Source organism: Podarcis liolepis (genome assembly GCF_965112155.1).
Source record: "Podarcis liolepis genome assembly, chromosome: 6".
Taxonomy (NCBI): domain Eukaryota; kingdom Metazoa; phylum Chordata; class Lepidosauria; order Squamata; family Lacertidae; genus Podarcis; species Podarcis liolepis.
This window is the reverse complement of record NC_139559.1, coordinates 77,582,719-77,608,695: the sequence shown is the minus strand read 5'-3', so window position 1 is coordinate 77,608,695 and position 25,977 is coordinate 77,582,719. Positions and strand designations below refer to the sequence as shown.

Below are 25,977 nucleotides of genomic sequence, written 5' to 3'. Positions count from 1 at the left end.
ACTATCTATATGTTCAGTCATTAAAATGGCTCAGAGTGGCAACTGATTCTGAATATTTTAAGCTAAGAAAACCCCCTAAAGGCACCATTATAGTTGAGGTCTGCTCAAGCATTTACCCTACACACGTAGTTCAAAAATGTTCTCTGGCATGCCCGGTAATTGAATTAGGAATGGAATTGTGATTTTGGAACATTCTTCACAACACACACAGACTGTTGGAGTTCAACAACATCTGGAGGGCCACGCTACCCCATTGTGTTTAGGTTTAGTCATGTAGGTGTGTGTTCCATCTCAAAAAGAAAATGTGAACTTAATGGCTGAATTCGATACACTGGACCCCAAATAGAGGCCCTAGAAACAGAATGAAATGCTGTAGATGCAACAGCAAGGTTCATTCAGTTTGTAATGTAAGAGTTAATTCTGTTAATGTTACGGTCAACTAGCCAAGATGTGGGCAAGCAGACGTGTTGCTTAGCAACCAAGCAAATTAGCACAGTCTTCACTGAGGTGGCACATGCTTTAATTGGCTGTGTAGTTCTGAGGGAGTTTTTTCTCTGTATGTTTGGTCTCATGTCTCCTTGCTAAGCAGAAAGACAAAAGTGTTATTAGAACTTTTGTCTCTGAGCAGCATTATTTGAGTGACTTCGCTAACATGAAGGGGAACACATTCCTTCATGGAAGTCCTAGGAGACTGGCTCAATCTATTTTGCCATCCCAGTTAAAAATCAATGTTGTGTCTCTTAACCACTGTATTTTGTTTTATTTGGGAGTAGGCAGAAGAGTATTAGAAATGTTTTTCCTTCCTAAATGGTGTATTCCACAGAGGCAAATGCACTATGTTGGTCAGGAGGGAAGAGTCAGTTGCTCATTCCGTCCTCTCTTATGGTAAGAGAAGCTGAAGGATTTCCAAACAACAAATATATACAGTGTGTGCGCGCGTGTGTGCTTGCATATGAACATTAGACACATGGAATCAGTAATCTGTGACGGAGCAAAATGTCCTTCAGATGTTGCTGAACTTCAGACCCCACCATTCCTGACCATTGGCCATTCTGACTGGGTCTGATGGACCTTGCTTAGATACTCAAGGGCAGGATCCACCAAAATTAGTGGTAAGTAATTAATTAAAGACTATTGATTTCAGTGGGTCTACTCTGAACATGGCTTAGACGGATGCCACTCAATGTATAGAATATGGCAAGCATTCAATGTAGGAAGTCCAAAAATGCCTCAAGTATCTACTGTGATCCTTCACAACGCGTATATATCCATAAGTCTCTATTAGTCTGTCACAAATTTGCTGTAATTAATAAACTAAACTCTAAAACCTTTCATGCGGTGACTGTCTATCCTTCATAATTCTAATTGTAGAGGATTACATGATACATTTAATCACCGTCAGTTATATATAGAATATTTCTTAATTATATAAAGTGGTCAGCAACATATTTTGGGGGGTTTCCATCCTTATACTTCATTATTATTTGGAACACCCTGCTCTCCCCCACTCTGCCATTTTTGACCGGTGTGGTGACAAGATCAAGGTCTGATTCCATGGTGAATTACCACATGGCTTCCTCGCCACAAACTGCATATAGGAACGCTCTAGTTTTGGTTGGGAGTGGGGATACATAGCAGCTCATCACAGGCAAAGTGCTCGTGATCATCAGCCCTAATTTAGTCACATGGGTACTGTTCCCTCTCGGGCACTTTTATTATCTCCTGAAGTTGATAGAACTTCAACTGACTGGGGATCATTCGCCTAATTATTAGTCTATAGATTATCATTGGCACTTAGACAGGGACGAAAGGTTCGATCTATGGAATGCATTCATTACCACACCGCCATAGAATTACAGATCAGAAGTTCTCAGGGAAATGAACCTCTTAGCTAGAGAAATGGCAAGCTCCTTTGTGGCATTTCTGTTGCCAGTTCACACATACATGTTCATAGCTAGGGCACCACATGTAGGGCACCATACTGTTTCTTACATCTCCTTTCATTGATCAGTCCTATCCTTTTCCTACACTAAACACCAACTATATATATATATATATATATATATATATATATATATATATATATATTTCTATGCATTTTTTATATTTTAATGCAAGTCAGTGCATATATTAATGTATGCCTGTGCATTTTTTCATTGTGAACCACATCACATAATGTGGTATCTGACAGATTTCTGTAATAAATTCCACACCATTCTTTTCAAGGGAGCAAATCAGTTTGGCCCACATCAAAATGTAGATCAAATGAAATCCTTCAGCTTCCCTTACCATAAGAGAGGACATGTTGTGCTCCATTAGCACCTACTCAAAGTCCGTCTGTGTTACAGTCTCAGCTGCCTGGTGGGAAATCAGTTTCTGCAGTAGCAGACATTCCACAAATACTTCCCTGGAGTCAAAGTTTCAGTTGTGAGTACTGTAAGGGTGCTTGAATGAATGAATGAATAAAAACCTCCAATGTGATCCCTAAGAGTGCCCAGAATTACCACCTAAGGAAATACAGAGTGCCATCACAACTTTCTGCTGCCACCAAATAGCACCAGAAATCATTCTAATCAACACATTTGACATTTTAAAAAAAAAATCCAGCTGATGGATGCAGTGGCGTAGCATGGGTTGTCAGTACCCGGGGCAAGGCAAGTAATTTGCGCCCCCTAACCCAGGTAGGGGCAGAGAGCTGCGAATGCGAGCGCGCCCCCCCCCAGATGTTGCGCCCGGTGCGGCCACCCCCCCTGCACCCCCCACGCTACGCCACAGGATGGATTAATATAGCAAATATCTTCCTATCATCTAGTTGGATCATTTGATCCCACTTGAATTGCTGTGATGAAGATGAGGACTCCATGGGTTCAGGTGAAGAACACGGCCAAAAGTAAAAGGTCAGGCAGTGGAAAAATATATTTTAAGGCTCTCATCTAGTCTGCCTGCCTGACAAGGCTGGTTCAGCTGCAGGTCAGCATGGAGACTCAGAGACAAACAGTAAAGTTGATTCTTTATTCAAGGAAACAGAATACTAATAGAGAAATCTACGATGAGACTAACCCCGGTAAGGCAGTTGCCAGAACTGACGATCTGGGCCACCCACTTTCCCCTTAGTCTCCTCCCTGTCCCTCTGTTTCCCCTGCAGTCTTAAACTCCATCGGGGAGGGGAGCCCTGAGACCTCTGGGCTCATTGTTCTGCTACATGCAAAAGACTCTGAAACCTTGGAGACAAGGGGGGAGGAGAGCTGAATGCAGTAGGACTGCCAGGCTCCTGTGAATCTGTTGCAGCCTCAGCCCTCACCTCCTCCTCAGCTGCCTGGCCTACATCTGCAGTGCTTTCTGCCTCTTCTTCCTCTCTCTCACTCAAGCCTGTTGCTTATTCAGCATCCAGCCATTCTTCCCCCAACCCTCCTCTGACTTATCTTCCATGTCTCACCACCATCTCCTGGCTCAGAGCCATCCTGTTCTGAGGCTTTCCTAGGTGGTTTTCCAGCCTCTCTGGCCTGTCCCTGGCGTCGCCTCTCTTCTAGTTTGTCCTTCCTAGCTTATCTTCCATTTTCTCTTATGCTTCCTCATCTTTGTCCACATTTTAACATTCTGAAATGCTCTGTGAGGTAAGTAAGCCCCATCCCACGTAATCAATCACAAGAGACAGTGCACACACACCACTTGAATAGCAATGCCCATCAATTCTGAGGAAGCCCAGATCTCTCAAATATTTGATAGGGGGGTGCGAAGGGACCTCGGCCGGTAGGAGTTGGCTCCTATGCTGACAGAGATATTCTATTGTGGCCAATAGAGTAAGTTGAGATGTGCACTTAGTTGTGGTGTTGATGGGTGTAGTATCCACAGAATTTTCACCAGTTTGCAAATGTGCCCTGGGCCTGAAAAGTTTGGCAACCCCTGTTTTAACACATTGCTGCATGCTAAGTCCTGAGGGGCATCTGTTTGGAAACAGAATGGACCTTCGTTCTGATCCAGAAAGACTAGTCCCAACGTATGAAACTGCAGGCGTGCATCCTAAACATGGCGGCAGCATGCTTTGTAACTGAATTTTCTCCAAAAGGAAAGTATGCCTCCAAACCTATTCCCTTTATTTCTGGAACTGTTAATTTGCATCAGGTTGTTTTCCATGTCTCTTGACTGATTGGCTGAGAACAGCAAAATATGAGCCTTGCCCCTGCTTATTGTCCAGAGGCTGCTAAAAGTTCATTTGTATGAAAGACTTCTTCATCCGTTGTTGTTTTTTAAAAAAGGACTACCTTGCAGAAGACTTTCTCTGCAAATTAGAGGCATTGTCTGAATACTGTCAAGTGCGCTCTTAATTTAATAACAGGGTGTCATGAGAAAATGCATAATGCTGAAACGGGGCAATTAGAGGAACATAATTATTTGAGGCTTTAAAGCACATTTCCTCCCTAAAGAATGGGATTGTGAACAAGCACAAAAGGGCAGTGTTCAACTGTGTGCTTTTTTTGGATAGAAGCAAGGCTATGTCTATTCCACAGTTCTTCAGCCCTGCTGCACAGAGAGGGGAGTACAAGTCTGGTGTGGCGTTCAGCATCTTCAGAATCCCAACATTGGTGTAAGTTTCCAGCCTCTAAGATTGAAGAGATAAGCATGAGAGTGAGCAATGCCTGGTGAAATCTCAAAAGAAGGAAAGTGTTGTGGCTTCCATGGAGATTGTCTTGCTAGGATCGGTCAGAGGGGGAAGAAGACTGGGATGAGAATCTGGAAGCGGAGGATTTGATCCTGAGGAGAGACCTAGAGGCATTGAGCCAGATCCAGGGGAGAGAAAGAGCCAAGTGTCAGGAGCAAAGCCTGTCTCAGTGCCATGACTTGAACGTTGCCTCCTGCCAGCAAAGAACCTTCACACACACATTCAGGAAGTTGCTTAGAGATGTATAAGACAGTGAACTGATTCCATTGACTCCATCAACTCCATCACCATGGCCTTTCCATGGGTGCCCCTCCCTTGGGCAGCTAGTAGCAGCTGTTGCAGAGTGGGAGAAGAAGAGGAGGAGCTGCAGCCCAGGCCTATGGGATGTGATGTGCCAGCTCTGAGGGGCAGGCAGAGGGCAGTGCCACCTTGGACGGGAAGAAATGGGGAGCAGAGTGGAAAACTTGATGATGATAATAATAATAATAATAATAATAATAATAATAATAATAATAATAATAAAAAGCTTTGTGCATCCGCATCTAATTTTGCTGCCTTCTAAAATTTATTTATTGTTATCTGTTTTTCTTTTTTGTAAATCTACCAAAGAATAAAATGAAATGAAATCGGGATTAATGGGTTTTCTCAGGACAGTGGAGGACGTGTGTGCTGTGTCCCCTTAGAGCAGTGGCAATGGCATTTACCGTACTTGGGGGATACACACAAAAATGGGGTTGTTGGGTTGTTTTTTTAAAGTGTAGGTGGGTTCCCACGAGGCAAGACGCAGTGATAACAGCAAGAACCTTTATTGAATTAACAGAACTGAACAACAGGGGCAAAGCTACTGCTTATATACATTTCCGAAGGCCTGGGCCACTCCCACTCCCAAGCTGATTGGCTGTCTAAACTTCCAAGCTGCGAATCATGACTCAGAGGTTCAGGGCCCATGGCAGAGGGCCAAATCCTGAAATGTTCTGTGATTGGATATCATGTACCAAATCAGAACACAGGGGCTCAGAATCCTTGGTCCAGACTCAAGCTCAGGCAAACACAGGCCACCGAATACATAACAGGAGTCAAGGAGGGTCAGTTATGGGGGAGGAGTTGAAAATGTCCTTATTTTCATCTGAGGAATGTTGTGGGGTATATTAAATGACTTTGGCAAAAACTGAGTCGGGAGTTGAAATACATCTACCTACAAAGGCCAGGACAGGGGGCAGTGACTGAGTAGCACATGAGGACATAACACAGGAGTCTGTATTCAACTGAGTCAGAACATTCATCTGTTTAACTCACTATTGCCTACACTCTCCGGCAGCTGCTCTCAGATAGGGGTCTGCTCCAGTTTGTCCTGGAGATCCAGTGTGGTGTAGTGGTTAAGAGCAGTGGACTCATAATCTGGTGAACCAGGTTCGCGTCTCCACTCCTCCACATGCAGCTGCTGGGTGACCTTGGGATAGTCACACTTCTTTGAAGTCTCTCAGCCCCACTCACCTCACAGAGTGTTTGTTGTGGAGGAGGAAGGGAAAGGAGAATGTTAGCCGTTTTGAGACTCCTTCAGGTGGTGATAAAGCGGGATATCAAATCCAAACTCCTCCTCCTCCTCCTCTTCTTCTTCTTCTTCTTCTTTAACCTGGGACATTTTCCATGAAAACACAACCCTTCCTTAACATTTTCAGTGACCGGGGCAAGAAGTCTAGTTAACTAGGGGAGAGACCATAGCTTAGTGGTAGAGCACATTTTGTGTGCAAAAGGCCCCCAGTACAGTCCCTGGTATCTCCAGCAATGAGGTGATGTTGGACATCTTCTGCTGGAGGACCTAGAAATCTGTTCCCTGTCACAGTAGGCAGTTTTCTGCTAGAAAGACAGAACTGTTAAAAACGGTTTCTCTTGTTATTAGATTTTCAGAGTTTTCTGCACAGGAGCAAAAAGGGCAGAAAAAGATTTATGTAAGATAAGCAAATACATGCACCAAGTTTGCTTGACTGCATAATTTTTTAAAAGCAGGATTCTTGTGGGGGTGTTGGTGTAGGATTTGGATGCCCTAATTTATTTTTAGCATGGACTCTACACAGCCCCCAAATATAATGAATGCATCAAGGCTGCTGCAGGCAAGAAAATCATAAGGCAGATCATGGTGCTGCAAGATGTGCAGTCGTGATTCCATGGACTAGCTAAATACTTTGGGAGGAAAAGTAGACTCGGTTCCTTAATGGGATTTGGGAATATCTGTCCCTCCTTCTTATCTGTGCCAGAGAATGAGACAGCTGCCATTCAACCTTCTAGTGGAGCATTCAGTAAATAAATGAAGTAAAGTTCTAGGTATCAGAAACCAACCAACCAACCAAAAACCTGGTTGACATGTCACAAACAGATTTATCTGTAAGGACACTTGTCCTGTTGTACTTGGTGCTATTTACTTATGAGTAAAACATGCTTGCGATTTAGCTGTCAAGTGTTCTGTGGAATGTCATTGCAAAATGAAGGAAGAGGTGGGACTTGATTCTGCAATGTCTTGCCCCCTCCCAAAGCCCCACATGGGCCCATGCAAGAGCGTAGCTAAACAGCCATCAGAACAGCCATCACTCACAAATGAACCAATTGATGTTCACATCATACCTCATACAGAAACCATCAAGAGTTTGGCATATATTGATTCTCGTCAGGGAAAAAGGCAGGGTATAAATAAATATACATGATGATGTGCATAAATAATCTGATACAATTGCTGGCTGAAGGGATAAAGAAACTTAAGGTTTATTTTTCATGGCAAACATAGCAATTTCGAGTACAAGCTGACATGCGGCCAACATGGCATCGAGAAGTTAATATGCATACTGACTTGAAGAAGACGCAGATAGGAAGTAAAGGAGGAAGAAAAAAAACAGTCTACATGAAGTTACTTATGAAGGAATTTGTGAGGAAAGAATAGGCTGTTTTTCTGCCTATCACCCTGACTGGTTTGTGTAACTTATTGTAAGTGTTGCTGCTTGACTCCCAACAGAAACAACATCTATACACAAGTCTTTTCCAAGACTTTACATCAAGAAAACTAGTTCAGTTTAGTGTATGGAGTGCTAAACTGGGAGACAAGGTTCAAGCTTGGCCTTCAGCGATCTTGCAGGGTTGTCATCATCAGATAAAGTGAGACAACCATATACCAGAGGTGAGGATATTACAGCCCTTCAGATGCTGCTGGACTCCAATGCCCATCAGCTGCAGTCAGCATGGCTAACAGTCAGAGGTGATGGAAGTTGTAGTCTAACAACATCTAGATGTATACAGTTTCTGCAATACACACGATCTTGGATGGAAGGTTGAGATGCAAATATGATAGATCCATAACTAAACCAAACCTACTCAGAGATTTAACTAATGGAAAACAGGGGAACCTCAGGTACTCAACACAGTTAACCTGAGAGAATGACGATATCTAGCTATATAATTGTATGTAGCATAGTAAAAATGTCTTGCAGGAAATTTAAAATCAATACAGTATTGAATGCATTTAGCCAGACTACCTAATTATATCCCAGTGATTTAAAAGCAATGATCATACATTTTAAAAACACTGCTTCAATTGTATAACTCTAGACACACTTCCCCCAGTAGCTATGAATCTAGTGATGTTACAGAACTTGTCCAGACTCCCAAAGAGGTCAATGAGTCTTTCCATTGACTTCATAGCTTTAGACCGGTCCCCTAATGAACAGTGTATAATTCATGTACAGAGCATTACACAATATATTCCATCTTCCCTTGTCATATTACTGTAATGGATCATACCTTATTAATCCTGCCTGCATTCCACTTGATGATCCTAATGGATAGCCTTTTAAGTCATGTTGCCAATTTTACCTTTCTCCGCTGGGCAATGGTTCAGAACGATGCAAGCAACAACTGCGAGGGTTTTAGTCTATGCGGGGAGATTCCAAAATAGGGCGGACTTCAGGGTCTCAGGCAGGTTCTATATCTCACAGGGCTACTGTGAGAATTAAATAGGAGTTGGCAGGCCTCAATGCCCTGTACCCTTCATATTACTGGCCAGAGAAGAGAACAATATACAAGTCCTTTCAAAAAATATCAGTGTATGCTAACCAATGAGAATATTTTAGAAAACTGTGTATAGTGAAATGCTCTTGGACCTGTATTATCATGCCTGAAGTCATAACTTTCTGTAGGGATGTAAGCAGCTCAATTTTTCACATGTATGAATTGTTGTGGATAATGGAACGACTCAGGGAAACAAGGGAGGGATTTTTAGCACAGTAATATAGAAGAGCAAGAAACTGGCAGATGATGTTGAAGTTGAAGCACCCAGACAAACCACAAAACAGGGGGGAAAGTGCCAACCAATCCACAGAAGAGTTCTCCCTGTAGTCCTCTACATTCCCTATTTGGGTTTGCTTCGGTCTAGTTTCCGTGAAGAAGACCAACCTTTAAAGCCCTATACAGACCTAGAACCCTCGTACCTACGGGATCGCCTCTCCTGGTATGTCCCACAGAGGAACTTATGGTCTTCAAACAAAAACATCTTGAAGGTCCCAGGCCACAGAGAGGCTGGGCTGGCCTCAACTAGAGCCAGGGCTTTTTCGGCTGTGGCTCCGATCTGGTGGAATGCTCTGTCACAAGGGACTAGGGCCCTGCGGGACTTGACATCTTTCTGCAGGGCCTGCAAGACAGAGCTGCTCCACCAGGCCTTTGGTCAGGGCACAGCCTGACTCCCTCCTTTGGCAATCTTCACAGAGCTCTGGCCCAGTGGTTGCCATCAGTTTGATTTGAGTTAATGTTATAATGAATGATTTTGGTATGTTGTATGATTTTATTGTTGTTAGCTGCCCTGAGCCCGGTTTCGGCTGGGGAGGGCGGGATATAAATAATAATAATAATAATAATAATAATAATAATAATAATAATAATTACAGTTTGCTGAAACTACATCTGTCTCAGATATACCACACTGAAGTGCTTTCAAGGCTGTGCCAATTCTCTTCAAGAATTTTGCAAATTTCACAGAATCATAGAATTGTGGAGTTGGAAGGGATCCTGAGGATCAATTCGTCCAACTCCCTGAAGTGCAGGAATATGCAGTTGCCCCATGAGCAGATCAAACCTGCGACCTTGGCGTTATCAGCACCATGCTCTAGGCAACTGAGCTATCCAGTATTCGAAAGCTTTGGAGATGGATCTGTTGCTTGGCATGAGTTGTGGCCAAAAATACCAGATAAATACAGCCATGATTGTGCGACATATGCAAGGAGAACCTTACTGAACTATTGGAACACACCCAATGGTTTCCTGCTACTTTCCCACTGTTACAGCACTTTCACTTCCAGCTACAACATGCATAATTGAACAGCGCTTTAGCACTTTGTACAGGGTGAAGACATGGCCCTGTTCAACAATGAATGGAGATTGATTGTCTAGCTTGTGTTTGTGCCCATGGGGAAAAGTGATGGCCTATCCTATGGGGAAATTTATAAAAGACATGATTGACCATTGAGACCAAGACCCTCAACGACTCCAGATCTTGTTTAAAGAATGATCCACATCATATCATGCTTTCCTTTATGTTACCAATAAGCAAGTATTAGCAAAAATGTCTGGCATTCACTACATACAAAGCAGATTCTGTGTAAAAGGTATGAAACTTATCCTTGAGGGTTTTTTAATTAGGTTTGTTGTTGTTGTTTAGTCGTGTCCGACTCTTTGTGACCCCATGGACCAGAGCACGCCAGGCACTCCTGTCTTCCACTGCCTCCCGCAGTTTAGTCAAACTCATGCTGGTAGCTTCGAGAACACTGTCCAATCATCTCGTCCTCTGTCATCCCCTTCTCCTTGTGCCCTCCATCTTTTCCAACATCAGGGTCTTTTCCAGGGAGTCTTCTCTTCTCATGAGGTGGCCAAAGTATTGGAGCCTCAGCTTCAGGATCAGTCCTTCCAGTGAGCACTCAGGGCTGATTTCCTTAAGAATGGAGAGGTTTGATCTTCTTGCAGTCCATGGGACTCTCAAGAGTCTCCTCCAGCACCATAATTCAAAAGCATCAATTCTTCGGTGATCAGCCTTCTTTATGGTCCAGCTCTCACTTCCATACATCACTACTGGGAAAACCATAGCTTTAACTATATGCACCTTTGTTGGCAAGGTGATGTCTCTGCTTTTTAAGATGCTTTAATTAGATTTAGGGACCTCCAATATTGTTCAATGCACAAATTGAAGCTGTATGTCTTTCTTGTGGTTTACTCTGTTATGGTTAAATGGCCAAATAAGGCAATTTGCTAGGAGTTGGTCCTGAAAGGTGTAATCCCACATAATACAGTAAATCACAAATAGGCACAGCCCAATAACGTTTCTCATTGCTTCTCATCAGCACCATGTTATGTTGTGTGCGGCTGAGTCATAGAAAGAGTAAATATGCCATAACCCTTCCATCCCGCCCACCAAAATTATTTTTGCAGACACCCAAATTGGGTGCACTTGTTGCAGAAAGATGAGGCAGAAACCCTTGCAATCAATTCTTTAATAAGAAAGTGGAATTGGAGAAGGAAGGGGAATGAGGTCTGAATGTGGGGAAATGTTGCACAAACATTAGGTTTCCTTTTCGTTGCAGAGCAGGGCATGGGGTGATGATTACAAGAGTCAGTCAAAGGCTTCATAGAAAGATGGGTTTTAAAGAAGAAAGAGGCAAAACAGACCAGAGGCAAAACAGATAAATCTGTGGCATTCTGGTATGTCTTTATTAGTCTTGTTAACAAGAGAGACCAGTATTTGAAACTTCTGATTCAGACGGGGGAGTCATGATTTCATATTCATAGCAGGTTTGTGTTACAAGGTTTGTTTTGCCACTCAGAACATCCGCAGGCAACATTGATCCTTGGTAAACTCTGATGAACACCTGAAAAAGAGAGCGTCAGAGAGAGATAGAGAGAGATCTGCATTGGTGCAGTAATGCATTATGCACATTGTCTAACCTTTTATTCTGTGATATATCTGCACCTGCTGCTTTGTATAGCATGTTATTTTTCTTTGTGGTGCTTTCTGTCATTATTAAATAAAATAAAAGGGGGAGGCAGGACCAGGTATAAAGAAAAGAGAAGAAGGAAGGGAAGGAGGGAGATGGGGGACAGGAAGACAAGGGGGTGGGAATTGGCAGAGTTATTTATGACCATGGGCATAGCCAGGGGCAGAGGAGGGCTACTCCTCCCCATCAAGTAAATAAATAAAAAATACTTAATTAAAAGTAGAAATTGTAGAAAGATTTTGACAGATTTTTCTGAGCACTTGGGGTCCAAAGAAAGTAATTTAAAACAACAGTTGCCAAGACATTTCATTCCAAATCTGCTAGACAGAGCCAGACGGAGGATGGCGTTAGGTGGGTGTCCTGCCCCACTAACATAAACCCTGGCTGCACCCATGTTTATGACTAGAGGAATATGGTTAACACTCTCACACACACCCAATACTCTACTTGTTATTGCAATGTAATGCTAGAACAAAGACAGCACATAAAGTTTAAGTATCTAGTATTGGGATAGACCTACCCCACACCTTTACTCTAAAGATGTAATACTCACATACTATGTGTGCTCTCTCTTCTTCCTCACTGTTGTTGATGAGACTGCTGCGATTCCGGTGCCGAGTATGAAATCCGCCTTGAATCCCTTGGGTCTCCGTATTTCTGCTTCTTAATGGTAGGTGGAGAAAGAGGAGATGAGTGATTTTCACAAATGTTTTCACATTTGTACTGTGAAAGAGATTTGTGGGAGGGAGAAGGAAGGGGAGATTGTGCGAGAGAGAAAAGCGTAGGTATGTTCTGAGCTTTAACAAGTTTCTTTTTAGGCTGCATGTCACTTTGAGATTTTTGAAATACTAAGCGGTATACAGTCGTACCTCGTTTTGTGGACGGGATCTGTTCCGGAGCTCTGGCCACTAGCCAAAAAGGATGCAGGGCAAAGCGCCACGTCTGTGCATGCGCACAGAGCGGTTTTGCTTCTGCACATGCGCGAGCGGCAAACCCGGAAGCAACCCGTTCTGATACTTCCAGGTTTGCCGTGGACATTCGCCGGAATGGACGCTAGACAAGGCGGACGTTCACGGAGGTATTACCATATACAGAATATTTTTTTCCAGCAAGAACTCACCAGAACTCAGTTCCGGCACCTCTCAGGTGGGAGTCATTGCCATTATAAGAGAACAAGGGAGGCGTTCGTGGTGAGCTCCGTCACCTCCTTCTCTAGAAAAATGGCACTGAGCATATAAATGCTTTAAAATAAATAAAGTGATTAAGTAAACAAAAAACATTATTTTAAAATCTGGAGAGAACGTGCATGAAATCCCAGTTCTTGCAAGAGACTTGCTTTTTGGCTATCTCTATAAATGGGATGAGACTCATGCACCCAGCTGTGCATTCTCATTTACCGTATTTTTCGCCCCATAGGACGCACTGGCCCATAGGACGCACCAAGTTTTTTGGGGGGAAATAAAGAAAAAAAATTTATTTCCCCCCCAGGCGCTTGTGGGGCAGGCAGCGGGGAGAAACGCTCCTCTCCCCGCCGCCCGCCTTCAGATCAGGTCCGGGGACAGCGGGAAGACGCACTGCGCCTCCCAGCTGTCCCCGGAGCTTGTGGGGCTGGCGGCGGGGTCTCCCCGCCGTCAGCCTCCAAACCACTTCGGGAGACAGCGGGATGGCGGCGTTCCGCCTCCCTCTGTCCCCCGACCTTGTGGGGCTGGCGCTGGGGCTCTCCTGAAGCCTGGAGAGCGAGAGGGGTCGGTGTGCACCGACCCCTCTCGCTCTCCAGGCTTCAGCGAAAGCCTGCATTCGCCCCATAGGACGCACACACATTTCCCCTTCATTTTTGGAGGGGAAAAAGTGCGTCCTATAGGGCAAAAAATACGGTATGTTGTATTGCATTCCTTCTTCCAAAGTGTTTGGGGTGTCTAAATGAGGATATTCTATTTTATCCTGAGCCTTATGGAGTAGAATCAGCCTTGGGTTGTCCGAGGCATCATAGCCAAGTCACATTTGATGCCTTCTCCATTATACCAGCTTTGCTATTTCACATAAGCTTGAGGAAGTGGAGTGAGATTCTCTGAGAGAAGTAAGTCTCTAGCAGCAGGGAGTCTTTCCTTTGCAGTGAATTGCTTCCTTCGGTGTAGTTAGCCTGCTCCTCTAATCAACTCAGGTGTGGGAGGATGCTCTATGCCTTCTCCCTCCCCCCCTCCCTCCCTCCCCCATTCTGCCATTCTCTTGCAGGACAGAAGAAAACTAAAGCAGCACGTAGATGATCAGGTATATCCCCTAATTAAGCCTTGCAGCCACAGTGCTTTTCTGGCAGCGCTCTCATATCCATGCCTCGCTCTACTTGTTGCTTGAAAGCCCACTCTGTCCTTGTCTGCGATACACTCCCTGTCTGTATTAATATATTTTCATCTTTCACCTTACACGAACTGAGGAGGACAATGTGCTCTGCTTTCTGTTTCATCCTTTCCTTTCTGAATCCTGTACACGGCTTCTTTTCTTGACAGAGGACTGAACTTTTCTAACTGTGAAACTATATCACACGCATTATTAAATTCCTTCTGGAATATTACAGAAGAGTAGCCATGTTAGGACCTGTTCTTGTGTTAGACTGGCGGAATAGACTCTACTGACAGCAAAAAACTCTGAGTCTACCGTACGCTGGAGGCAGCAGGAGGGATGCCTATTTGCTTTCCTGGTCTGCTTGTAGGCGTGTAACCCAGGTTCCAGAGACCTGGTATAATCCAGATCTTGGTGGACTCCCATCAGCCCATTGACAGTGCCAAGGGTGCTAACTTGAATATTGGGGGGACCAGGTAAACCCTTCCCCACATAATCAATCACAATATGCAGTACACACACCCCATTTGAATGGCACCATTTGAAGGTGCCCGCTCAAATATTTTATTGAGGGTGTGTGAAGGGACCTCAGCTCCTAGGAGTCCCACATGCTGCCACCTTTCTTCATAGCTGAGTTGTTCCACCCTCTTGATCATGTTGGTTGTCCTTTCCTGAACCTTTTCCAACTCTACAATATCCTTTTTGATAGTGGATGAAAGGTCCATCTACTCTAGCATTGTGCCCCCAGTCCTAACTAGTTACATTGGCTTTGGGCAATCTGGCACTCACCAGAAATTTCTGTAACACAACATGCACCAGCCCCACCTAGCACATTCCATAGGAGTCAACTCCTAGGGGCTGAGGTCCCCAACCCCAATAAAATATTTGAGAGGGCTGAGCCCCCCCCCCCCCAAGTTTATGAGTAATGCCATTCAATTGGTGTGCATGCGCCACATCTTGTGATTGATCATGCAGGGTGGGGCTTCCCTGGGCCCCCTCAATATTTTATTCAAGTTGGCAGCCCTGCCTAGAACACAGCTCTCTGGATGGTTTAAAACAGGCATAGGCAAACTCGGCCCTCCAGATGTTTGGGGACTACAACTCCCATCATTCCTAGCTAACAGGACCAGTGGTCAGGGATGATGGGAATTGTAGTCCCAAAACATCTGGAGGGCCGAGTTTGCCTATGCCTGGTTTAAAATCCCATTCAATTACAATAAAAACCACAATTTAAACAATGATACAGTCAGAAAAATGTCTTAACCCAGCATGGGCATTGTAGCTCAACCAACGTATTCCCAGCAGAGGAATAATAAGTCTCCATGGGCATGCTGGTTGTCAAGATAAAATGAAAATGCCTTGTCTTCTGAGCAGCTTAGGTAGTTGTACCAGAAATTTTGAAGACCCTCCTTTGACACAAACAACACAATTGTTGATTAAAAAAACAACAACACCAAAAAACTGGATAGCCATAAATGTGTTTTCCTGTTTTCTGGCCATAAAAGAATAAAACATGGTAATCCACAAGCAAACCAGAAGGATGGTCCTCAATGCAATAAAAGTTTTAAGAACCACTGTTCTAACCTAAATGTGAAGGCACTAAAACATAATGTGCACACAAGCTCTAAGTTTTTACAAGACATTCACAAATTACTTTTTTAACCACAGGGCATGGGGCCTTCTCTGACCCAGAAGGACCATTTTCTGAAGTACATCTTGAACAGGAGCCGATAAGATAATTACACATATTCATTTCCTCGCCTGCCTGAATGCGATAATTACCTGCAAGCAACGTTTTCCATTAATATGTACTGTAATCATCATATCTCAAGAATTAGAAAAGAAGAAACCTCATCAATTTACCAAACCTCCATGAATTTGTTTAAAATAAATATTATTAACGTTCACCCAGTGTCAACAGTGTGATAGCATGATTCTTACTTACCAGGCTAGATCTCAGCACATAATTACTACAATGAGTAATTCTGGGTTCTAGCCTGCCTGTCACTCATCCCCTATCCTCTGACAGATTCCTGGCCCTGAGATTGATGTTATTTCTCAGTTATCTTTTGTTTCCTATTCTAATGAGGCCTCAACGGTGATGTACAAACCAACATACAGTAAGTTCTAGGTCAGGGATAGTGAACCTGTAGTTTATTTTCTTTAAAGAGCATAATGACCTCCTCTACCACCCAGTCCTATGCAACAAACTGCCCAAAATAAATGTGCGCATGATCAGGCTTTCCAAATCTTAAAATGAAGAGCAAGAGTAATGCCTGGGATGTGCTTGGGGTAGAATGAGGTGACAAAATGGACTGTACCACTTTGAGAGGAGGCTATATTTTCAAATACTTGACTATGATCACAACTCCTTGCAAATAGGAAATGTTCCCAGCCAAAAAGGGGAGTGGGATAGAGAACATCTCCCTTGTGTGCTAGATTTCTAGTTGCATGCAAGGACTTTTTAAATATGAGGGTACTTTAAAAAAAAAAAAAAGTATCTCTCCCAACGCCTGTGGTCAGAAATGGTGCAGCCCATTCTTCTGCTTCCTTCTCCTGTCTGTGTTGGCCCAACCTGAGATATTTGCTATCAGATGGGGGTGAGATTTTTGCAGCTACTTAAATCATTGGAAGCCTACCTGTCAGTATGATTAATTGGTTATCGGAATTGCATGGAAACGCTGAGACTAGCCAAAAGCTATAAGGATCCCTGCCTCCAATCTCAAAGCTCTAGCTTTCCTTTATAATTAGTTCAGCTTTCACAAAGGACCAGTTGTAAGAAGAAGAAGGAAGCTTCTCGCAGGGTTAGTCTACATCAGAAGCTGTACATTTCTCCACCAGGGATATCAAATCATTCATCTTTTCTCCTATTGTTTGAGATTTGTGTCTGCGAGGTCAGTTCAAAATAGGATATCAGATTTTAATTAGCATCATGAGCAGCAGACAAAAGGCACTTTTCCTCATCAGGCCTGTGACTGTTACACTGATGTCATGTGAAAATTGCCCAGTGGCTTCTCATCAAGACACCAAAAGCAAAGCTTTCTCGCAGAGCTCTTCACCACCGGATCATAAATCTTCATTTATTACATAAGAAACCCAGGTGAATGAATATTCTCATACCTGGTGTTGTGGGAAAGAGTTCTGCCCACATTAAATTGTCTATGTTGTTGTTGTTTATTGAATTTATACTCTGCCTATTCACTCCAAGGAGCTCAGCGTTAATTGCTTGTGTAGCTGCATACCTACCAATGTTGTGGTTTTATTTATTTGTTTGTTTGATTGATTGATTTATGTGCTGCCCTTTATCAAAAGATCTGAGTTGTGTACAGCACTAAAAACATATTTTACAGAACGTAGTAGTCAAAACATAAAACGAAGCATAGAAACAGACACTATAACATGTTTTTTAAATAAAAAGATAATGTATGTACTGTGCAATGAAAATCAGTCCCCAAGCAGTTTGTATCATTTTAAAAAATAAACTAAAATTAAGAAAACACTTCTTTAGACAACTTATATACCATACAATAAAAAAAGTTTCCAAATAAGTACTTTACAGAGTTACAAAAAGAAGTACAGAGAGAGAGAGATAACAACATTTCAAAACAGCAAAGGTTTGTGCAAGCTTAAATTCCCAGATGGTTATCTATTTGTGCTGCTTGGCCTTCTAAGGGTTAAGTTACAGAGACAGCTTCCTAGAGAGGTAAGGTGTGTTTTTTGTTGTTGTTTTTTGAGGGGGGGGAGGCAGCTTGGTTCTCCAGAGCAGAGGTGCCTCCCCATGTTAGCTTTATTAAACTGGAATAGACTGCTGGACTAGATGGGCATTTGGGCTGATCCAACAGGCTATTCTTACTCTCTTAACGGTGTTTACTTCCAATTAAATGTGTACAGAACTGTAGCCCAGTTCTGTTTCCTAGTCTTCTAAATCTCTACTTCATTCGATGGCAAAAGATGGACTCTGCTGTCAGCTAAGGCTGCGTTACCTGCCTCTGAAAAAGCCCAGAAAGGTTTTACAAATATGGAATGGGCAGTTTGGGAGTCCAGTTGTGCCATTCAAATGTACCTGTGAAACTCTCAGGAAAAAGTCAATGGGGTGTATGTGTTGTGGCCAGAAGATGGATTTGATGCATTTAGGAAATGCAGCTAGGGTTAAAGACATTTCACCTTTTAATACTCAGAATAAAAAAGAGAGAACTGTGCCCAGCCTGCTGACTGAAATCTCCAGCAGCAACTATGAAAAAGTGGCTGTTTCCTAACTTTCTCCGAAGCAAAGACATACACTCGCAGAAATTTAAAAGGCGACCTTCTTACTGACTCATTACTTGGTCAGATATGCAAGGACAATACAAGGTGACTGACTACTTAACACAAGATAATGCTGCATATTGAAAGAGACTTTACACTACACACCTGGCTCCCCTCTTTAAATTAATCCTGGAAGACGCCTTATATAATAATGGCCTGCATAACTTCAGATCTTGTAAGACAGCTAGGCAACTCCACCTGGTCTACTCTGTAGCTCCCTGGTGATCAATTGGAATAGTACACCACAAATAAATTGTACCAGGAGGTTTAAAACAACTTCACTGGTTGTGAGCCCCAGTTCAAGGAGCTGGTTTTAAGTAAGGCTGACCCAAACTTTTGAATTGCCAAACTCTCCTGCCAGCAGCCACTGTCTGCCTTCCCCCCACTATGTCATTTTCGGAGGAAAAATGGAAATGGCACAAAAAAAGGACTGCTGGTGAGAGGCAGCCCATTCATCTTCTTATCATGTTTCTCTATGTAAGTGAGTGAAAAATAAAATAAAATTATTCTACCAAACTTTTGGAAGATGAATATTCATTTTATGCTGTTTCTAATATTTATTTATTATGGGGGGGGGGGGCTGGGCTGCTTTAAGATTTTTGTGTGTGTGGTGGTTGGTGTTTCCAAATTGCTGCTTAAAACCATCTCAAGAAGTTTTCGTGGAATGCAGTGCGAACATATTGTAAATTTAGAAAAAGCTAAAACGGGTCTGGAAACAGCATAGAGAATAAATCTGGGCACACACAGGTGAGCAGTAACCAGCACTTACCCACTCAGCTCAGGATGGCTGTGTGTCCTGCTTTGTGGAGGACAGACCTCTCTCTGAAGTTGTCCTCTGTCTGAAGAGCTGTCCAGTCCAAAGAGAAAGAACTCTAAGAAAGGGCAGCAGGTATATATCTGAAACAACATGTGTTCCCACTATGTGGGAGAGCCAGTGTGGTGTAGTGGTTAAGAGCGGTAGTCTCGTAATCTGGGGAACCGGGTTCGCGTCCCCGCTCCTCCACATGCAGCTGCTGGGTGACCTTGGGCCAGTCACACTTCTCTGAAGTCTCTCAGCCCCACTCACCTCACAGAGTGTTTGTTGTGGGGGAGGAAGGGAAAGGAGAATGTTAGCCGCTTTGAGACTCCTTAAAGGGAGTGAAAGGCGGGATATCAAATCCAAACTCTTCTTCTTCTTCTTCTATGTGTTAGAATTCCTGCTCCATGATTGCAGTAATTGGATTGTTATCTTTCACATGACTGTATGTGTTTTGACTCCACAGAGTGGGAAGTGACGGAAACAGGATGTTTGTGTTCCGTGAAGTGGGACTATTGTCCTTTGTTCTTTTTCTCTTTGCTGTCTGATGCTAGAGAGAGAGGGAGCCATGTTGCGGTGCTCCGTGTGTGTTTATATGTAAATAAAGTAGATTAGCCAAAATGCTGAGTTGCTGAGGTCTGTTACACAACTGCGCAAACTCTGTGGATCCCTAAGTGTGCCAGTGTCGGTTGGCACTGGTCACTGTGATGTTCGGCCAGAAGAAAGCTTTTGAAGCTCCCAAACAATCAACCAGGAGGGAGAGAACATGCCAGTTGGGCATGTGTCTCTGCCAGGGTCCTACTCGAGTGTAGGCTGAACTCCTAACAACGTACACTACTAAGAAGAATGGAAACTTTTGTGTGGAGCCTTATACCTAATATGGGACATGGGTGGTGCTGTGGTCTAAACCGCTGAGCATCTTGGGCTTGCTGATTGGAAGGTCAGCGGTTCAAATCCATGCGGCAGGGTGAGTTCCCATTGCTCTGTCCCAGCTCCTGCCAGCCTAGCAGTTCAAAAGTATACCAGTGCAAGTAGATAAATAGGTACCGCTCCAATGGGAAGGTAAACAGCGTTTTCGTGCACTCTGGCTTCCGTCACGGTGTCCCGTTGCGCCAGAAGTGGTTTAGCCATGCTGACCACATGACCTGGAAAGCTGTCTGTGGACAAATGCTGGCTGCCTCGGCCTGAAAGCGAGATGAGCGTCGCAACGCCATAGTCGTCTTTGACTGGACTTAACTGTCCAGGGGTCCTTTACCTTACCTAAGAACTTGTCACACCAGGGAAAGATTGGTTTCTTACACAGAATCGAAAGAGATATCGAGCATATGGGTGCTGCTTTAGACAGCAGGTTTGCAAATATGCGGACCGCAAATAATCATTCAGTAAAAAGCCATCACTGCACAAGGGGCCTTGAAGTTGGCCATTAGCAGTTAAGCACATCCACACCATACATTTAAAGCAATCTTATACAGTGGTACCTCGCAAGACGAATGCCTCGCAAGACGGAAAACTCGCAAAATGAAAGGGTTTTTGGTTTTTTGAGTTGCTTCGCAAGACGATTTTCCCTATGGGCTTGCTTCGCAAGACGGAAACGTCTTGCAAGTTTGTTTCCTTTTTCTTAAAACCGTTAATACAGTTGCGACTTGACTTCGAGGAGCAACTCATAGCACGCGGTGTGGTAGCCTTTTTTGAGGTTTTTGAAGACTTTGGTGATTTCTGAAGCTTTTCCAAAACTTTTCTGACACCATGCTTCGCAAGACGAAAAAACTCGCGGAACGAATGAATTTCGTCTTGCGAGGCACCACTGTACCACTTTAATGGTCATGGCTTCTGCCAAAGGATTCTAGGAACTGTAGTTTGTTAAGGATATTGCAAGTTGTTGTGAGACTCCTCACAGGGCTACAGCTCTTAGCACACTTAGTCCCCAAGATTCCTTGGGAGGTGCCATGACTGCTAAAATCGTAAACAAGTTCTTTAAAACTATGGTGTGGATGTGATATAAGTCGCCTGTTGACGGATTCCCAAGTAGGGTAAGATGTATTGTTTTTTACTGTTTATAGTAATTACCGGTACAGTGGTACCTCAGGTGAAGTACTTAATTCGTTCCGGAGGTCTGTACTTAATCTGAAACTGTTCTTAACCTGAAGCACCACTTTAGCTAATGGGGCCTCCTGCTGCTGCCGCGCCGCCGGAGCATGATTTCTGTTCTCATCCTGAAGCAAAGTTCTTAACCTGAAGCACTATTTCTGGGTTAGCGGAGTCTGTAACTGAAGCGTATGTAACCTGAAGCGTATGTAGCCCGAGGTACCACTATATTTCTCAATGTGTGTCTATGAATTTCAATTGCTCCATGCAAATATTATGCAAATCCACTATTGTTTTTTGTCCTGTTTTATCCTCTTTTTAGGGCATCAGTGATCACCTTAATTCGGGAATTCGGGTACTGTCCATGTGCATTGTCCCATTTCCTTCTACATCTTCCCAACGTTTGGTGGCTGTTTCCTTAGTGACTGGAATTTCCTTTGGAATGAATATAGGTCATGGCTCCTTTCCTTTAACCAATGCTGTGGATCAAGCCATAAGGGAAAGCATTTGGAACATCTTAGATTTAACAATAAGGAGAGAAGGGCTTGTACATCTTTGAGCAGTTGGAAGGCATGTAATCAAACAGACTTTACAACACCAGAGGGCCACTTCCTCTGTCCTTTTTCGATGAATTATGCATCTTGCGCTTGAGAGTACTATGAAGGGGAAGCTCACTGCATTACATGACTCTTTTAAAAGATGGGGAAAGGGGGGGAGAATTGTGCCACACACAATTTGATATTACTTCAAAGTAACCACTTGTGAAATATGGAGAGGAATTATGGCATGGATAATATTCCTTCAGTAGGAGTTCAGTAAATGTGTTGTAAAAGTCTCAGATGGTTGGACAATGTTCTCAAAGCTACAAACATGAGTCTGACCAAACTGCAGGAGGCAGTGGAAGACAGGAGTGCCTGGCATGCTCTGGTCCATGGGGTCACGAAGAGTCGGACACGACTAAACGACTAAACAACAACAAAAGTCTCAGACTTGAAATCTGAGAGGCAGTGTTATGAAGTGGTTAGAGCGTTGTGGGCAGGGTAGGAGTCACAAATTGAAATATAATGCTCATAGACTCAGTGAAACACTCCACTCCGACATCACTTAGAGCAAACTGCTTGCTTCCTTTGAAAAGCTAGTTCTAACTTTCACATACCCTCCAACGTTTCTCCGATAGAAATAAGTGCGCCCTGTTCCATAATAATAAAAATAATAATTTTATTATTTATATGCCACCCATTAAACATTTAAAAACATCCCTACACAGGGCTGCCTTCAGATGTCTTCTAAAGGTTGTATAGTTGCGTATTTCCTTGGCTCAGGAGTCACATAACTCCATACCCTTCAACATTTCTCCAATGAAAATAGGGACTTCCTATGGAAAAGTGGGATATACCGGGGTCAAATCAGAAACAGGACAGGCTTCTGTAAATCCAGGACTGTCCCTAGAAAACAGAGACACTTGGAGGCAGGCTGGATTTGATTAAAATCAAATCGATTTAAGTCACAATCTAAATCATTAGTTGGTAAGACTTGATTTAAACACTAGTCAGTAAAGCTTGATTTAAATCATTTTATTTTTTTACAGAAAGACTCATTCTTGCTGGTATAATCTTAATATTTACAACCAGATGAAGGTTTTATTTTTGGAATAATAAATTTTCAGAGTAGTTTTTACAGTTAGATCAAAAATTACTGATTTGGTTATACTATTAGAAATACATTGACAGATAATTATGGAATTATTGTGAGGTTTAATAAGTTAACTGTTTATATTTGCACAACTTTTCTGCTGTACTTATTGGAAGGAGAAAAATAATCATTTCCTTAATAACAAGTTAAACAATTTATTTAACTAAAGCAATAACATTATAGCACATGTATCCATGTTTGTTAACTGATGTGGTTAAACGGTTTTTTTAAAAAAACAACAACCTTAGACTGAGTATTAGCACACATGAAAAACTTAAAACAAATCCTTATTTCCTGATGAATAGCCTTCGGACTATAATGTAACTTAAATAGAAAACTATCTTTAGAAAGATTTTCCCCACAAAAGGATTTTATTTTAAAAATCCAATTTAAATTTTTAAAAAATCAGATTTAAATAAATAAAAAATCCGATATTTTTTATTTTTTTAATTTAAATTATTGATTTTTATCCACCTTGCTTGGAGGGTCTGCTTTCAGGGAGCTGGTTTTTATTCAGGATGAGGCAGGAACAGAATTACTTCTGTTCTTTTACAGGACTCTGTTGGGTAGCCACAACCAGTGATCCCTCCTTCTTTTGGAAGGATAGTGAAGGTCATGAGGGGAATAATATTTTTCATACTTTCCACCAGCAAGCAGTGTGGCTGTTTCCAGAACTCTGTGTAATGCTTCAGTGCAATTTTAATGTGGGAAATTCTTGAGCCTGAAGTGAAGCATGTGTGAAAAAGTACTGTAAGATGTAATGAAGTTATCACACTCTGGCAGCAGCTTAGACATGAGAAGCAAAAAAAAAAAAAAAAGTCAATTCCACATCCTAGTCAATGAGCAGAAGAAGAAGAAGATAAAAGCACCAGGAGCCAGGAGGGAAAAGAATTGTACTGAGACAGTCTATATACGTGAGCTTCCTTATATAGGGCAGGCTTTTCTTGTTCACAAGGTGGTTAATGAATTGCAGAACGAGACCAGGAATTGCAGAACGAAACTAAGTCATTCGATGTTGCAAAATGAGCCATTCTGGAAAAGAGAAATATGCAAAAAAAGTGTTTATTAGTATTATTATTAATGTATACATTGCCTTTTCCATGTGTGTCCAAGTGATTAGCAAATAGCATTAAAGCAGCTAAAAATACTCTGATTTTAATAATAATAATAACAACAACAACAACAACAACAACAACAATTTATTATTTATACCCTGCCCATCTGGCTGGGTTGCCCCAGCCACTCTGGGCGGCTCCCAACAGAATAAAGCATCAAACATTAAAAACTTCCCTAAACAGGGCTGCCTTCAGATGTCTTCTAAACATGAGGTAGTTGTTTATTTCTTTGACATCTGATGGGAGGGTGTTCCACAGGGCGAGTGCCACTACCGAGAAGGCCCTCTGCCTGGTTCCCTGTAACTTAGCTTCTCGCAGGGAGGGAACCACCAGAAGGCCCTCGGCGCTGGACCTCAGTGTCCGGGCAGAACGATGGCGGTGCAGATGTTCCTTCAGGTATACAGGACTGAGGCCGTTTAGGGCTTTAAAGGTCAGCACCAACACTTTGAATTGTACTGGGAGCCAATGTAGGTCTTTCAGGACAAAAATAACTGAAGATGGGTTTAGAAACCAAATCAAATGAACATCTAAGGCAAAGACCTTTTCATCTAGCTGGGTGCTTCAGTTTTGGCAGGCATGAAGAAGTCAGGGTCCTCCACATGTTGTTGGCCAACTGCCTTCAGCCCCAGCCACCATGGGCTATGATCAAGGATGATGGGATGTGTAGTTCAGCATCTGGAGGTCAAAAGTTTCCCCATTCTAAATTTGGGGTGAACAGCACTAGGGATGGAAGGAACTGCTAATTTCAGTTCTCTCAGGTTCCTATTTTTCCACTCAGATAGTTGTTCATTCCCTTAACATCTGATGGGAGGGCGTTCCACATATATAACACATTATACTTGTGGAATTGTCCTGACCTATCCAGTTTTGAAAGGAGCAAGTACCCTATCCTTTTTTGCATCTGATCACCTTGCTTTTAATTTCAACAAGGGATGCAAATTCCTGAATGGAACAGCCTGATCTTCACCTTTCAGACTGAGCTGATTTTCAGAGCCTACCAAAAGTTTCCACACTTCTCTAAATCTTGAGGTGCCGTTCTCAGAGGCTTAAACCTATCAAAGTATGCATGCAAATATGTGTTTTGGGGGGAGAAATTCAGGTTTAAGCCCACCTCCCGCAAGGAAATGCACATATTTTAAATATGTGTTTGGGGAGGTTTTGTTTTTTGAAGTTCTCAGATGAATGCAGAAGCATGATGGAATAGGACTATGGCTAAAAACTGGTTTAGATGGCACAGATAGGAAACAGGTCAATTCCTCCTTCCCTAATCTTAACCCTGAAATAAACATGTTAAAATTCACCAAGCTCTGAATGAGACTTTCCATCATTCCCATTGAAAAATAAGAAATCCTCATTTGGGAACTTTGTTCCATTGGCTTTAAATTTTCTTCTCTTATAAATTGCCACTTCAACAGCATGCAAAAGTAAGATAGTTAATTGCCTCCAGACCCCCTGCCAGACTCCATCAACAAGCTACTCTTAAGGGGGGGGCAAAAAACAGGCAATCTACTTCCTTGATCTCAGATAGGAGTAAAACACTCATACTGTAGCATTTACCAGATATGCACCCCAACCAGCTCTGCCTTGTACTTCCTTCTTCCCACATAGCTAACAAAAGGATAGTACTTTAGTCACATATATCTGTGAAAAAGCGAGGGTAATTACAAAACTGCAAACAATCAAGCTGAGAGGTACATTTTAACACAGATTGGGGCTGCCAACATTGCACCCATGGGTGCAAGGGTGCTCTTGAGGTCTTTCCTGAATGTCCACAAAGCCACACACACACACAGACACAGACACACACACACACACACACACACACACTGCCTGTTGGTCATGAGATGGATCCCTTCTGCATCTTTGAAAAACACATTGAGCTGATCACATTCCAGTGCTACCTCAGGTTACAGATGCTTCAGGTTACAGACGCTTCAGGTTACAGACTCCGCCAACCCAGAAATA

At 42.8% G+C, this 25,977-nt stretch overlaps 1 long non-coding RNA gene across 1 annotated transcript in view; it reads left to right on the top strand.

The window, feature by feature from the left end:
• Nucleotides 1–25,977, top strand: part of LOC310710388 — a 168,115-nt gene that overhangs the window by 138,090 nt on the left and 4,048 nt on the right. The window contains exon 4 of the long non-coding RNA XR_014528021.1: nt 4,484–4,585. This is a non-coding gene — a long non-coding RNA (uncharacterized lncRNA). The remainder of the gene's footprint in view (nt 1–4,483; nt 4,586–25,977) is intronic.